This window comes from Petaurus breviceps, unplaced genomic scaffold (assembly GCF_028583685.1).
Source record: "Petaurus breviceps papuanus isolate PSGF00001 unplaced genomic scaffold, PetGlider_PUasm1.0 185, whole genome shotgun sequence".
NCBI lineage: Eukaryota > Metazoa > Chordata > Mammalia > Diprotodontia > Petauridae > Petaurus > Petaurus breviceps.
Window position 1 is genome coordinate 5,198,147 of NW_027185797.1, and position 15,249 is coordinate 5,213,395.

A 15,249-nucleotide genomic window follows, 5' to 3' on the forward strand; every position below is an offset into this window, starting at 1 on the left:
TTATTATTAAGACTAGGCCCTCTCAAGAGATAGAAAAATCACAATTTGTGACAAGGCTTAATTGTGTTTTACAGGCCTATTTCTGGATGTACAAAACTACTTTGACTCTTCAGCATTTTCATGATGTTAAAGAAGGTGACCTCACTGTTTCCATACTTTTGGATAACCCCATCTGATCTTTAGCCACTGTTTTGCTAATCAAGTAGTCCCTTTCCAGTGTTAGCGGGAAATAAGATTTCCCAATATTCCCTCTCTCTCAGCTGTTCTTCTATAACTACATGTAAATCTATTTCTAATCCTTTGGGGTATTTGTCATCAGTGGGGCCTCTGACCTCTGGTCAGAAGTAGACCATGCTCTACAGTAGGGCAGGTGATATATCAGACATTTGCCATTTGTGAACCATTTTCTTATGAAGAATAATCATTCTCTCCCATGAGAGTAAAAACAGCATTTTTTAAAACAAAAATTAAGTTTTCTGAGGATGTGCTGGGGAAAAAAATGGTCTGATATTCAGATTCTAATGTAGGTTACTCACCATATGAACTTGGTAATTTGCTTCCTCCCTAAAAATGGAAGAATCTTCCTGAAAAACAGCAACTCCCTAGGTCCCTCAGCCTATTAGCTGAAGCTCATTCAGTTAGTAGTTGTTAGCCCCCTCCATGGGTTTTTTGCCTTGTGGCTCTCTTCTGCCCTCAACTTGGCCCCATAAACCTTTGTTAACCCCTTGGGCTCTGATGTAACTACTGTATTTTTACCTTGTTTATTCCCACTAATGAAAAATAAAAATGACACTTCATATCCTGTACATTCAGGCAAGGGTCTACATATAGGAAGACCAGTCTGAGAGTAAGTAAATATTTTAGACTATTAACATCTAAGCAACTTTACCCCAGGAAGAGGTTCTGATTCCCTCCATCCCCTTATAACCATGAACAGACCAGAACATCTTCAAAAGGAACCTTTTATCTGGTATCTGTGCATATGTCCTTCCTCATATATAAACAAACACATAAACACATAGAGTAGAATGTAAGATTTTTGAAGATAGAGACTAGATTTTTTTTTTCCTTGTATCTCTAGTACCTAGTACAATACTTTAAGGGTACATAACAGGTATTTTACAAGTTCTTACTGAAGTGAATTAATTGGTCACATTCCGTGTTTCCCCGATAATAAGACCTATCCTGAAAATAAGCCCTCCCCTTACTGTGTAAGATTCCTCTAAAATAAGCCCTCCCCTGAAAATAAGCCCTATTGAGATTGCTACTGTAGTGAAGGTGATCCCCTGCACTACACGCTACATTACGGTACCCTCTGTATGCACTGTCCCCCCCCCCCGTGAAACGCACCCCGCGCTCCAAGCTGCATCCAATCAGAGCTGCAGCAGTGAGAGCGTCATCCTGTTCTTCCCCAGTGATTTGCTTATTGAATAAAGGTACATTTTTTTGTTCACATTTACCTATTTATTAAAATTGCTGTCAATGTTCATTAAAATAAGCCCTCCCCTGAAAATAAGCCCTCTGGTGTTTTTCTGTCCAAAAAATTAATAAGACAGTGTCTTATTATCGGGGAAACATGGTAGCACATAAGACAGGTTTCCCTCAGATCTACGGTATGTGATGTGTCTTTTTATAAACTAGAATTAGTTATATCAATATCCAGATGGGCAAAGTATCAAAAGATATTGTATTGGACATAGGCTTTGGTGGGAGCAGGGGTATTTCTATTCCTGAAGTGGGCTAGTTCTGTATCTTAGATTCAATTTAGCGGCATCAGCTTTGGACTGACTCAGAACCTTGGATAGCTCCAAACGTGCTGTTGAGTTTCAGTTACATTTGAATCTTACTAAGGCTCAGTAACATCTAGGCTACAGGCTTTAAGTGTCACAGTAACAATGTATGCATGTACTGATGTAAAAGAAGGACATAATTTCATCTGTTATATCCATAAGATAGCAAGATACATTATGATGCTTCACTGTAATTGTTTTCTAGGGAAGAAAGAACTAGAGAGGAAAAAAAACTGTTAAGGCAAGGATATATTCTCACAAGCTAGAGATTTAAATTGAACATGAGGTCATTATCTTTTTTTAAACTCATGCTATAAATCTTTTCAACAGCCAGAGGAAAGCTATTGAAGAACCAGCATTGATGGCAATGGATATGGCCTACTTTAGCAGCATAACATTTTGCATATCATCACCTGAAGGGACTTAATTTGCCCAAGATTTTCCACCCCGATAGACAAGCTTAAGTCTTCTATTAGAGTTCTCTGGATCATTCACATTAAAAATAGCTTTGAAACTGTTTAAGGTATGTTTAAATTTATACGAGAAATTATATACTATGGTTCTATACTCTTAGAACAAACTTAAAAACACATGTTTAGAATAGCCCATTCTGAATGCTTTATGTCAGGTGTTCTTTACCTGGAGTGTGCAAACTTGCTTTTAAAAAAATTATGATTATATTTCAATATAGTTTGGTTCCTTTGTATTCCTATGCATATAATTTTATACATCTCAAAATATTCTGAGAAGGGGTCCATAGGTTTTGCAAGACAGCCAAAGGGATCCACAACACAAAAGGGTCAAGAATCCCTGCTTTAAAATAGCTTTATATATTAAGCTTTTAGGAATTTTGTAAAGAATCTGCAGTTGGGTATGTTTGTAAGCATGAGGAGAAAAGACTAGGAAACACTGTGCAAGGAAGAAGGAAGAAGAGTCAGATTATCCCTAGAGAACATTCGGCTTATGTGGACATCTGAATATTTCCCTCTTTTAGAGATAGGTAATAAGGAGGAAGACTGATCTTCCACCCCTGGAAATTCAGCCAAGAATTTTGACATTTTTGCCAGAACATAACTAGTAGTCTGACAACAGCTGTAGCATCTTTTGTCTTCCCATTAAAACTCTGTCCAAGGTTACCTATAAAGATGAAGCTTATCTATCCCTTAATATCATAGACTAAGCCTAACCATTCCCATATTGGAACATCCTCCAGTGTCTCATAGTAGCATGGAGAAGGTCCTGGGATCTTGAAGGCTACATCACTAGAGTCTATACTCTGGTATCATTTACCAAACATGTAAAGCTTTGAAAATGGTACTTCATGTCTGCCATCTAAAGACCCTAGCTAAGTTCAGGGAGGTTCGTTTCCAGGTCAAATACAGTAATAAGTCACAAAGGAGGTTTGATTTGCATTATGCAAAGGGATACCACATTAAAGAAACCACAAATCCTAGAAAAAGTAGTATAAATCCATTACTCTTAAAGCTATATAAAGGAAAAACATCCAATCCATTTCAAGTATGATTTCTTGTTTTCCTCTCCCAAGTTATATCAATCATTTGTAATTGTGAACTAACTGGTAATGAGAATTTGGCCAATATATGCTAAGTATGTGTCAATATGTAAAAACAAGAGGCAGTATGGTATAGTAGAAAGGGCACTGGACTTGAAATGAGAATGAACCTGAGTTCAAATTCTACCTGTGACACTTTCAGTTAAATTAGTTAACATCTCTAAGCCTCAGTTTTATCCTCTATAAAATGGAGGATAATAATAGCTATCAGGTAACTATGTGACACAGTGGATAGTGCTAGACCTGGAGTCAGGAAGACCTGAGTTCAAATCCAACCTCAGACACTAATTAGCTGTGTGACCCTGGGCAAGGCACTTAACCCTATTTGCCTCAGTTTCCTCATCTATAAAATGAGCTGCAGAAGGAAATGGCAAACACTCCGATATCTTTGCCAAAAAAAAAAGGGTCATGAAGAGTTGGAAATGATTGAAAATGACTGAACAACAAATAGTTTTAGTACTCACTTCACAGATTTGCTATGAGGATAGAATGAGATCCTCAAAAACTGTAGTCAATCTGCGCTCTCATCAATGTGGATGCTCCCTCCAGTGATAGAGAATGCAATAATACAAGTCTGCTCACCTCATGTAATTCTTTTCTATATCCTCTTGTAAGTCCATTGCAGGAAGTCCACCCAACATACTGGGAGACTTCCTTGTTTTCTCTTGAATCTGCAGGGATAGCAGAAAAGCATACAGACAGCCCGCTGGACGTTCCTTTCCCTTGCTACATGACAAGCAATTTTTTTCAGACATCCTTTCCTGCATTTCTTCATGGATTCTTATTCGTGACACATTGCGCCATACTCATTATCTCCATCATTATCTGATTGATACTCATTTTTAATTCTTCAGAAACTGTAGTGTTCTGTGATTTTCAGTCATATAACAACACTAGTAACTTTTGATAAAGATGAGGACTGGACTTGTGAGCTGAGAAAATTCCCTTTACCAATGTAGGACGACACCTTCTCTACAACTTCTAATTTTTCTTGTTTTTTTTTTTTTTTTTTTTTTTGGAGGGGAGAAGAGAGGGCAATTGGGGTTAAGTGACTTGCCCAAGGTCACATGGCTAGTAAGTGTGTCAAGTGTCTGAGGCCCTATTTGAACTGAGGTCCTTCTGACTCCAGGGCTGGTGCTCTATTCACTGTGCCACCTAGCCACCCCAGCTGCTAATTTTTAGATAGTTGTCTGGATCACCCAGAGATTAAATGACTTGTCAAGGGTCAAAAACTGGTACGTGTCAGAAGTGAGTCATGAACCCAAGTCTTCCTGGCTTGCAGGCTAGATATTTGTCTATAACTTCAACCTTTGTCACAATTTTTTGATATGGTAAAGCAAAATGCTGCCTTGAAGTCTCCCTTCCAACAAGGTGTTTCCCAAACATGTATCAAACATAGCTAAAACTCTTTGCAAACATTAAAAGAATGTCAGCTGTTATTATTATGAGGTCCATTGTTCAAGGAACAATGTTCAAGGAAACTTTTTAGGAAAAACAAAATGTGTAGAATCTCTAAAAGAATTTGGTATGTATGTCTTTAAAATTGATTTTTAAATCCTGAAAAATATCATTCAAATAATCAGTCATTTCTTTTTATACTGTTTTCAATATATAAATTTGAATGAAAGGTCAAAAGTGAGAAGTGAGAACTATAGGAACATTATAAACAGCATTATTTCCATCAAAGCTCTAAATGATTCTGTAGTGTTTCCCAAAATATTGGACAGTGCTCTCTCTAGCTGTCTTCTCACAACAGAGTTTAAGACAAGGCAACACAGAGAATTCTTGAAGCTCACTTAAGTCTAATGTTTTCCTTTGAACATAGTTTCACCCATACATACTTCGTTTCACTGTATCTTCCCACAATTCAACAAATTTAGGATTATGAAATGGGAATAATGTTATGTAATTTGTCATCAGGGAAAAATAAAATAATGGAATATGAGGAATTCAGAGAGATCTGAGAAGACTCATATGAACTGATACAGAATAAAGACATACAGAATAGAAGAAAATTGTATACATGATAAATATGACATAAAGGAAAACAATAAAAGATGTCAGAGTACAAATTAACTTAAAGATCAATTTTGATTACACAAGACCAGAAAGGAAATGTACTTCCTTCTTCACTGTATAGATATGGTAGACCACTTCTATAGAATGCTAAATATATTGCCAGAGTGTTTGATGTGTCCACTTATTTTTCTTAACTCTTCTTTGTTACAAGGGATTACTTTACAAATTCTGGGGAAGGCATTGGGAAATTACAGTTATATTTAAAAACATCAACAAAATATTAAAAAATAAGAGCATGGCTATCATATGGCACTATTCCTATTCAGCTAAATTTATAGTTAGAAAATTATAAATTCCACAACACAAATTGATCTTAGAAAGCCTGGAAGGCCTTTTCCCTTTGTGTAGATACTAGAATACAAGCATCTTTCTCACTCTCTTAACCTTGAAATCTTTGTTTTCCTCTAATACATTATCTACTTGCCCCTGCTTGAGGCAAAAAAAATTGATTTTGATGAATCACTCGGTCATATGATTCAAGAATAGGCAATTTTTTTCTGTGCTTCTGTTTAAAGTAAAGGAAGGAAAACAGAGTCTCAAGAAGTCACTTACTATCTATCTAACTGAGCAAAGCACTTAGTTTCTCTGGGCCTCAGTTGTCTTATCTATAAAATAAAGAGATTGGGTGAGATGGGCTCTTTTGGCCCTTCCAGTTCAAAATCTATGATTTTATAATTCCAAGTTAGAGGGAAACAATTTTGACTCAAGACAAGGAGGAGTTTCCTAGCAAAAAAAGCAATCTTGAAAACTGGGAACTCACTACTTCCTAAGGCAACCTACTCCATCTCTGGAGTTGTTCAAGGTGGATGGCCATAGATGGGATAGGTTATTTATAGGAGGAATTCCTCATTTAGGGGTACACTAGTTGACCCCTAAGCTCCCTTCAAAATAAAGATTCTGCAATTGGAAGAATTTCATACCATAGCATAGATACCATGGTGGTGGGGGACGGGGGGGGGACCTGTGGCAGAAATCTGGCTTATCATTTAACAACAACGAAAGTCTAATACCTTAAGTCACATGATCCTATAAACGTTAAATCTTTTCTAAGGACTGGGCCCTCCTTGGCTAATTCCCCTGTTAAAATTATGCAAGACATGCAAGAATTTCCAAAGGGTCATAATATAATGTTCTCTGAGTTGCCTCTATCACCAATTTTTTTCTAGTATCATTGAACAGAGACATATCAGGACCTTTCTACTACTAAATCACCACCACCACTTCTAACCTAAAACACCAAGGAGACATGAGCACAATGCCTTTGTAAATTATAGATGACAATCATCAGAAACTGTAGGCCACTGAGTTATATTTCATCTGCTATTTTCATATTCATGTAACTTGTATGCAATGTAGTTTGACAAAAATATAATTTTATATTACTGTTATTTGGATGTCTTACAAATGGCATTTGCAAAGATAAATGCCAGAAGTGGGACTTGTTTTTATTATTATGCTTGTATTATTATGCTGTAAATGGCCATTGTAAGTTAATGGTACGTCATGCCATCGGCATAAGCAGGTCATTCTCAAAATGAGCAAACACTTCTAAATTTCCTGCCAAATAATTGAATTTGCACAGTGGGATTTCTTTAAAATCATTGTGATGGTTTGAAAAGAAGATACTTGCTTTCCTCTTCCAATAGCACATTGGTTTCTTGTGCTCTAGTTGAAGAAAAATGGGGCTTTATAAATCCCCATGATGAATTATGCATGTGGCAATAAACAACCATCTAGAAAGAAAACCTTTAGAAGATTAAAATGATGAAACTAATTGTGATCACAAATTATGTCATGAAAAACATGACAAATGTCTTGGGCAATCATCCCTACCTGCAAAATTCAAGCAGACTACTGGGCACGTTCTCTGGAAAACATGAAGGTTGAATGAATGTTTCCTTTTCTATTAGCACAAGAGCAGAGGACCTTCGCTGTAGAAAGGTTGGGCCAAAGAATAGGCTAAAAAAAAATTGGGCATGGCAAGAAATAGCATGTTTTGCTCTTTTGCTACAGTTAAACAAACAGAAAGCTCTCCAGATGAGAGGAGCTAAATTGCTAACTGCTCATATGCAATTATAGCCCAGGTAATCCAATAAAATAGTAGTCACAACTTGGTATTTTGGCACTGGGAAATGTTGAAAGAGTACTCACCTATAGGTATGGTATAGAGAACCAGAGATTAGACAGAGTCTCAACTTACTAGTTTCAATAAAGAATATCTCAGTTTCTGCCTTTATAGAGGGAGATATGAAAATAATGAATGTAAAGAAAAGTGATGCTTTTAAAAATCATATGGAAAAATAAATACACATGTATATATCATAGTTGGAGTGGGAATGATGGGATGGAATGGGATAAGGGTAGGGGTGGAGGTAGAGGGAAAGACAAAGGTAAAAGGCTAAGGCAAAGACAAGGCAAAAAGAAAGGCATAAGGAAAGAAAGGATGGAGATGAATTCAGCTGGTTAATTACCAACCATCTTCTCTTCCCTCCAAGCTGGACAGTTCCCAGTCATTCCAGCTGTGCTGGTGTGTGTTATTAATTAATTAGTTTCTAATTCTAGGGGTACATCTGAAAACTACACCAAAAGGAAGCTTTTCTCTGAATGGTGGGGTTTTTTAAATGTTGCTGTACTAAAGGGAGGTGCATGTGAATGTAGCAAGACTGATTCCCATTACTGCCTCATATTTTGGTTTTATGTTTTTATGAAAGAAATGAAAATATTTTCAGCAAATGAATAGGAAAATCTGCTCTGCGATACATTGTGACCTTTAAAATTAGGAAGAGAGGTTAGTAGACATGGATAGTGTTATTGATTAAGTTGGTGATCAGCCAATGTATATTCTTTTTCATGCTTTCACTTAGGGGCAGTAAACAGGATGCACTTAGGCAGAGACTTTATTTTATTTCACTTGATTTGGGCCCATACAGTCTCTCAATGATGGTCTTGACTCCTTAAGTCCCTGAGAGCAGAATAGGAGCCATCACTTCTCTCCTCAACCACTCCTGTGTCTGTCATGGAAGTTTAATTATAGATGCAATATGCAAATATAAATCTATTGGATAAGTTATCATGCTGTAACAGCTTACTCTAATAAAGGAAATTAAATTTTAAAAATTCTCAGCATATATCAGCATATGTGATGCCTGGTATCATCTGTGTGGTAGACAGCCCTGCAGCCACCAAAGCTGAAACCAAACTTTTCTCTCCTGACAGAATGAATGACTCTCCCCAGCTTATGAGGATGATTTTTACCCTGGTTGACTGTATGATGAAGGAACTCAACTTCCAGCTAATTCATTAATCAAGAGATCATTTATTTATACATGCATATATAATATGTATTATATCTTATACTTGAATAATATCAAAGGCACAATATGGCATAATTGCTCAGTTGGTTCTAGAGTCAGGGAGAGCTGGATTCAAGTCCTGCTTCCATCCCAAACTGGCTGGGTAGCCCTAGACAATTCTCTTGATCTCATCGGTGTTCCAGGAAAATCCCCTAGATTATGTTACAGAGCTGGCACCAACATGCATGAGATTGGATAATTTCTGCATTAGATGTTCCCTATACCAATGTAATAACAGTTCTTAATAAAAATCATTATCATCACCTTCATTGGTATCGCCATCACCATCATCAATCTTATTCTTAAGTAGTTCAGACTAATTGACTGATAAAGTCTTTGCAAGAAAATGTATAACAACACTGCAGTTGGGGGAAGGGATGCACTCATTCTCTATGTGTGTGGGAAGTTAGTAACTCCCTCAACATTTTGCAGCAGAAGCACATGGGCTTGTCCTGGAATCTTTTGCCCAGTCTAATCACTACTATAGAGAATGCAAATGAGGGAGACTGAGCTGAAAAGAAAAGAACCCTAGCCTGCTAAGAAGCTCATTGGCTACTCACTGAAAATAACCATTCTTTACACTGGCCAAAGTCTGAAAAGGGCACCCTCTTTAGAAGGTGCAAATGAACCTCTACATAGTCCACAAGGGGTGTACTTTAAATCTCATTGTTTCTGTTACTTGCCCTTAGACCCTGTATCTTTTAATCATTTATTTTATTTTTAATTTATGGAACAAAAAAAGCATTTCCATAACATAGTATAGTGAAAAAGTGGCTCATGAAAATGCAAATTTATTATGCACAAATTACTATTCCTTTTAGATATATAACAAAGTTATCATGTAAATTTCTTTTTCTTTGTTTTTCTTCCCTCCTCCCCCACCCTAGTGATGGTTACCACTAGATACATATATATGTGTGTATGTGTAAGTATGTATGTAAAATCATTCTATACATACTTCTATTTATCAATTCTTTCTCTGGGTGCAGATAGCATCTTCTTTCATATGCCCTTTGTAGTCAGTTTATGTATTTATAGTAGTAAAAATGACTTATTTGTTCAGAGTTTAAATGCAACTCTTCTACATAAGAAAGGGGCAAAATCTTACAACTCACTTTTTCTATTACCTGCCCCTTATATCTTTGAATTTCAACAAGCAGGTTGGGGATAAGTAGGGACTCAATTGATCAGGAGATCCATAATCAACCCCCCTCCTACACACACACACACACACACACACACACACACACACTAAAAAGACATAATCAGGTGGCCAGAATTATCCACATCAGAAGCTCACTTATAAACTAACAAACAACAAATCCGCACAATCCAAATATAAACCCTCAAATATCCTTGAGAATTCAAGAAATAAGCTATGTACTGAAACTAGAACATCATTACAAATAAAACTATCTATAACCACACAACCATTTAGATATAACATTTATCAACTGAGATAATAGAGGTGAAGCACTTTGCAAACCTTAAGGTGCTTTCTAATTGCTAGGTAGCATCATTAAAACTTGTGTGGGAACATGGAGTTGATATAGTTATTTGCCCATCATACTTTCTCCTATTGAATTTGTCTCAAAGAGGTCTATAATGATTCAACAAAATAAAAGTCTATAACCTCATACTTTTAATCAATTACTAAAAAACAAAAAATAAAAAACCACACATTTTATCTACTTGCACCATAGTTCACTGCACACTAATCATAAAAGAATAACAGGAAAATTGTGAAATGTCACAAGATCAATTCTGTCTGAGCTCCATCAAACACAAAAATGAGAGGAATTAAATAATAGCAAGCCCTAGCATTCATAGAGCACTTTGAGGTTTGCAAAGCCCTTTACAAACATTTTCTCATTTTTGCCTCTCCAAAAATACATGAAGTAGTTATTGCAAGTTTTATTATCCCCTTTTACAGATGAGTAAAATGAAGCCAAGTGCAGTTAAGTGACTTGTCTATTGCCACAGAGCAGTATTAGGGCTAAGACTGAACCCAGATCTCCCTGACTCCAGGTCCAGCACTTCCCCCACTCTATCACATAATGGGCTATATCCCCTGAAAACCATTAAAATAATTGTTTCTAAGTTTGAATAAGTGGGAAAACTATCTCAACCAAAGCAGAAACTGGCCCAATTATCTCTAACTTTTTTTTGCCTTTTGGAGGACAATTGGGGGTAAGTAACTTGCCCAAGGTTACACGGCTAGTATTTTTGTGTGGGTGTTAAGTGTCTGAGGTCAGAACCGAACTCAGGTCTTCCTGACTCCAGGGCCGGTGCTTTACTCACTGTGCCACCTAGCCACCCCTATCTCTAACTTTATAAAAAAAACTTGTTATTATTATTTCATTTACTTTCTTTTCTTCCTATGTCACACCCCTCACTCCCACCCAACTGTAAAAGAAAAAGAAAAAAAAATATGGTCAAGCAAACAAATTCCTACTTTGGCCATGTGTAAAAGTACACCAAGTCTGAGAATTCTTAATGTTGCTTTAATAGCTTAAAACTTCACTAAGATTTTGGGCATCTCGGGTGTGTCTTATTCTGCTTCTGAACCCATCATCTCTCCACCAGGATGTGGGTAGCACAAATCATCATCAGTCCTCTGGAATTATGGTCAGATGACATTAAAGAGACAGCTGGTAACTGATATTGGAGACACCACACTGGAATGTGGACTCAAAGAGAACCTCACAGTCCCTCAGGAGTACTCCTGGAAGTCAGAGAGGACAGAGTACAATAAGTCGCCTTGCTCTGTGAAATCAACCTACCTATGGAGTTTTGACTGGAAGAGAGAAGCCAGAACCTCTATTGAATACAAGCTAATACTGGGAGGGAGAGCACTAGTAGCTAAAGATGAGGAAAGACTTCATTTAGGTTCCCATAATGGACAATACCGCCCCCTGGGGTTGCTGGAATGATTGGGGGGTTGTAGTAGCCCCAGGTGCAATTGGGGAGCATTGAGTAAAAATAAGGGAGTGGTGGAAGCATAAGGATAGAAGAGTAGGGAAGAAAATTTTGAAAAAAGTACATGTTTCATCTGTTGTATAACAGGATTAAAGCCATTTTGATTATATTATTTTCCAAATAAACACACAAAATGCAATTTATAACCAATCAATGGTCAAGTTCACCAATAGGTCTTAACAAGGAAGTGTTGGGGATAGCTTGAGATGCATCATCAGGAAGTCCAGCATGCATCAGCGTGTAATGACTTGTTTACAATATGATACTATATGATTACATGATGCAATATTACATCATCAGAGTTTCGATGAAAAGGAAATGTTTGCTAAATTTAAGATGTGTCATTTTTAAAAAATATATTTTACACTTTTTTAAATGAGACAAATTTTTTCAAAAACATTAAAGGGTTAAAAAAGTAAATTCCTGGAGGAGCACTGAGTAATTTTTTTTTTAAAGGGAGCAGCAAGTCAAATAAGTTTGGGAGCCTCTGATAGAAGATGATGGTTAAATTAAGTCTTGAGGGAAACCAAGGAACCCAAAAGCTAAAGGTGGGAAAAGAAGTACATTCTAGAGATGAGGGATAGTTGTGGGCAAAGCAGTAAATGGGACAGTATGGCTAGACAAAAGATGCCAAACACTTTGCTCTCAAGTACAACCAGACCAAATTAAAATTTAATTGGGGGAGAGGAGGAAGGTAGGTAGTACCCGGTCTGCAGTCAGGAGTACCTGAGTTCAAATACAGCCTCAGACATTTACTAGCTGTGTGACCCTGGGCAAGTCACTTAACTCCATTGCCTTCCATCCCCATCCTCTCCAAAAATGGAACTGGGAAATGTTTAACAAAATAATTAAAATTACAATAGAACATAGATAATGTTAAGATGTGGTTGTCTAAATCTACACGCTGTCTGCCGGGATCCTTATGTGTGGTTTATTGGCTCCCATTGCAATCTGATTGACACCACTGGGTTAGACAGTGTGCTTAGAGAGAGGAACAGTTTGTAAGAAAGCTGAAAAGATGGGGAGAGGTTCAATTATAAATATTTTATTTATTTAAGTCTTAAATGTCAAATTTCTTAGAGAGATATTTACACACATATATACCATAGTGGTTTCCTGTTATCTTTTGGGATATATATATATATATATATATATATATATATAGAATATATTCCTAAAATATATATTAGGAATAATAATATATTATAGATATATAAAAACACACATATACATTCCTAACAATGACAAGTAGCCACTGTAGTTTATGAAGTGTGAAGGTGAATAACTCAAACCTGCACTTTAGGAAAACCACTTTCGAAAAATCCCATTCCACTTTTGTGGAAGATGAACTGGCCTGGACAGAGGCGTGATTTAAGGTGACCAGACGAGAGACTATGATAATAGTGAAAAAGAGGGGTAATGAGGGCTTGAATGAGGGCAGTGGTTGTATGTATGGGAAGAAGGAAACACACGGAGAGATAAGATAGCAAAAGACATGACAAGATTTGACTAATATGTAGGGTGAGAGTGAGGAGTTGAGGGTGACAGCCAAGTTGAAAACCTGAACGAATTTACAGATGGTAGCGTTCTTGTCAGTAATAGGAGAATTTGGAAGAGGGGTGGGTTTGAGAAGGAAAGAGAATGAGTTCTGCTTTGGATGTTTGGGGTTTGAGATATCTATGGATCATACAGCTAATAAAGATGGGGGGTAGTATTTGAACTCAGTTCTTCCTTACTTTGAGTCTAAAGGTCTCTCTACTACTCCACATCATTTCTTAGGTCCCTGCTTTCCAAATAAGTTTAGATTTGGTAAATGTATGATTAGATCAAATTTTATACCTGAAATATAAAATCCAATATCCCAGGAAAGAATTTTTCTGTAAAGAAGTATTGTTTTTTCAGGGAGATGGCTGACCTTGACTGGTGACTAATAATATTTCAATCGGCTGGTCATAGACTTGAGCATAAATTGGCACATAAAGTAGTATACTTGCAGACACATAAATGGAGGCATCCAAGCACTGGCTGCCTAATGTCATGTTAAACCTTACATTAATCTTGCTTCCATAACTATAAGGATTTGTGTAATGATTGGCCACAAGATATAGCTTGAACAAGGGGGAAAAAGTATATTTTGACCCCATAACTAGAAGAGTCAGTTACTAAAATATTGCATGTTATTTTATTTTTTAATACTTTCAAGACTGGGCTATGTGGGAAGCAGCCTCTTCTCAATTTCCTGGTTTAATAACAGAATATTCTTCTATACAGAAAACATGGCATGGTGTGGTTCAAGCACAATGTTAGTCCTAATTTTTTTTCTTTCGCAGCTGAAAAGAAAATAAATGACCAAAGTATGAAGTCCTCTATCCAATGACCATCTTTCCCAACGTGCTTACACCTAAATAACATACATTTTCCAAAAGTTTAGCCTTAATGATTTTCTGTCCTCTCCAGAGTATTTGTTTTCTAGAGCAAAATGGGAACTTACAGATAGGTCCAAATTGCCAATGAGTTGCCATTTTTTTCCCTGGGGAATCTCATTTAGGAGAGTAAACTTCCCTCCAAAGCAGCACAAGATGGCAGAAAGAGTCATTTAAAAAAATCAATCCACTGAACACAAGTTCCAGACCTAGAGACTACCAGGCTACTAGTGACTGAGGGCAATATGAAGGAAGTAGACAATCTAGGCTCCACACACACACTCTAACAGTGTGACCTTTGGTGAATCATAATTGCTTTGGACTTCATTTTTCTTTTCTAGAAGAGGAAGGACTTAGTTTAAGGCATGTTCCAGCTGTAAATCTGCGATCCTGTGATCTACAATGCTCTTATGACCTTTCCTCTGATGCGTTCACAGCTTAGTTTAGAGGAAAAAGCATGCATCCACAGATACATACATACATGCACACATTCATGTATATGATGTGGGTGTATATATATATACATACATATATATAGACACCCATGTATATATACATATATGGAGAGTGTGTGTATATACATATGAGAAAGTAGAAAAAAGTACAAAAAATTTAAAAATAAAGTACATATATACATGTGTACATATAACACATTTATTATATATGTAAAGTATATAAACAATATGAGAGATATTGCAGGAAAAAATAAGGACCTGAGTCTACTATAATAAAACTCAGTCATAATTACTTTGTAAAGCTTTCCAGTATGTTCTAGCCACTTCCTTGAAAAATAAGTAAGAAAACCTAAAATGTACTGAAGGGAAAGTTGAGGAGGTGATGTTTATATTGGATTATCAATTAATATATATGACAATTTGACGTTTTCCAAGCACTTTATATGATCTTGCCCAAAGCCCTGTGAGATTGGTGCTGTCACCATTGCCATTTTATAGATAATTAAGACCCCAAGAGGAAGGTGACTCGCTCAGGACCACACCAGCTGTGAGGGCAGGCGAACCTGAATCTCCCTATGAAGTCCAGCACTCTTTCCA

The 15,249-nt window shown here is 36.7% G+C and overlaps 1 protein-coding gene across 1 annotated transcript in view; it reads right to left on the reverse strand.

The window, feature by feature from the left end:
- The window catches only part of ACKR4 (atypical chemokine receptor 4), a 781,696-nt gene that overhangs the window by 578,779 nt on the left and 187,668 nt on the right, over positions 1-15,249 (reverse strand). The window lies entirely within an intron of this gene.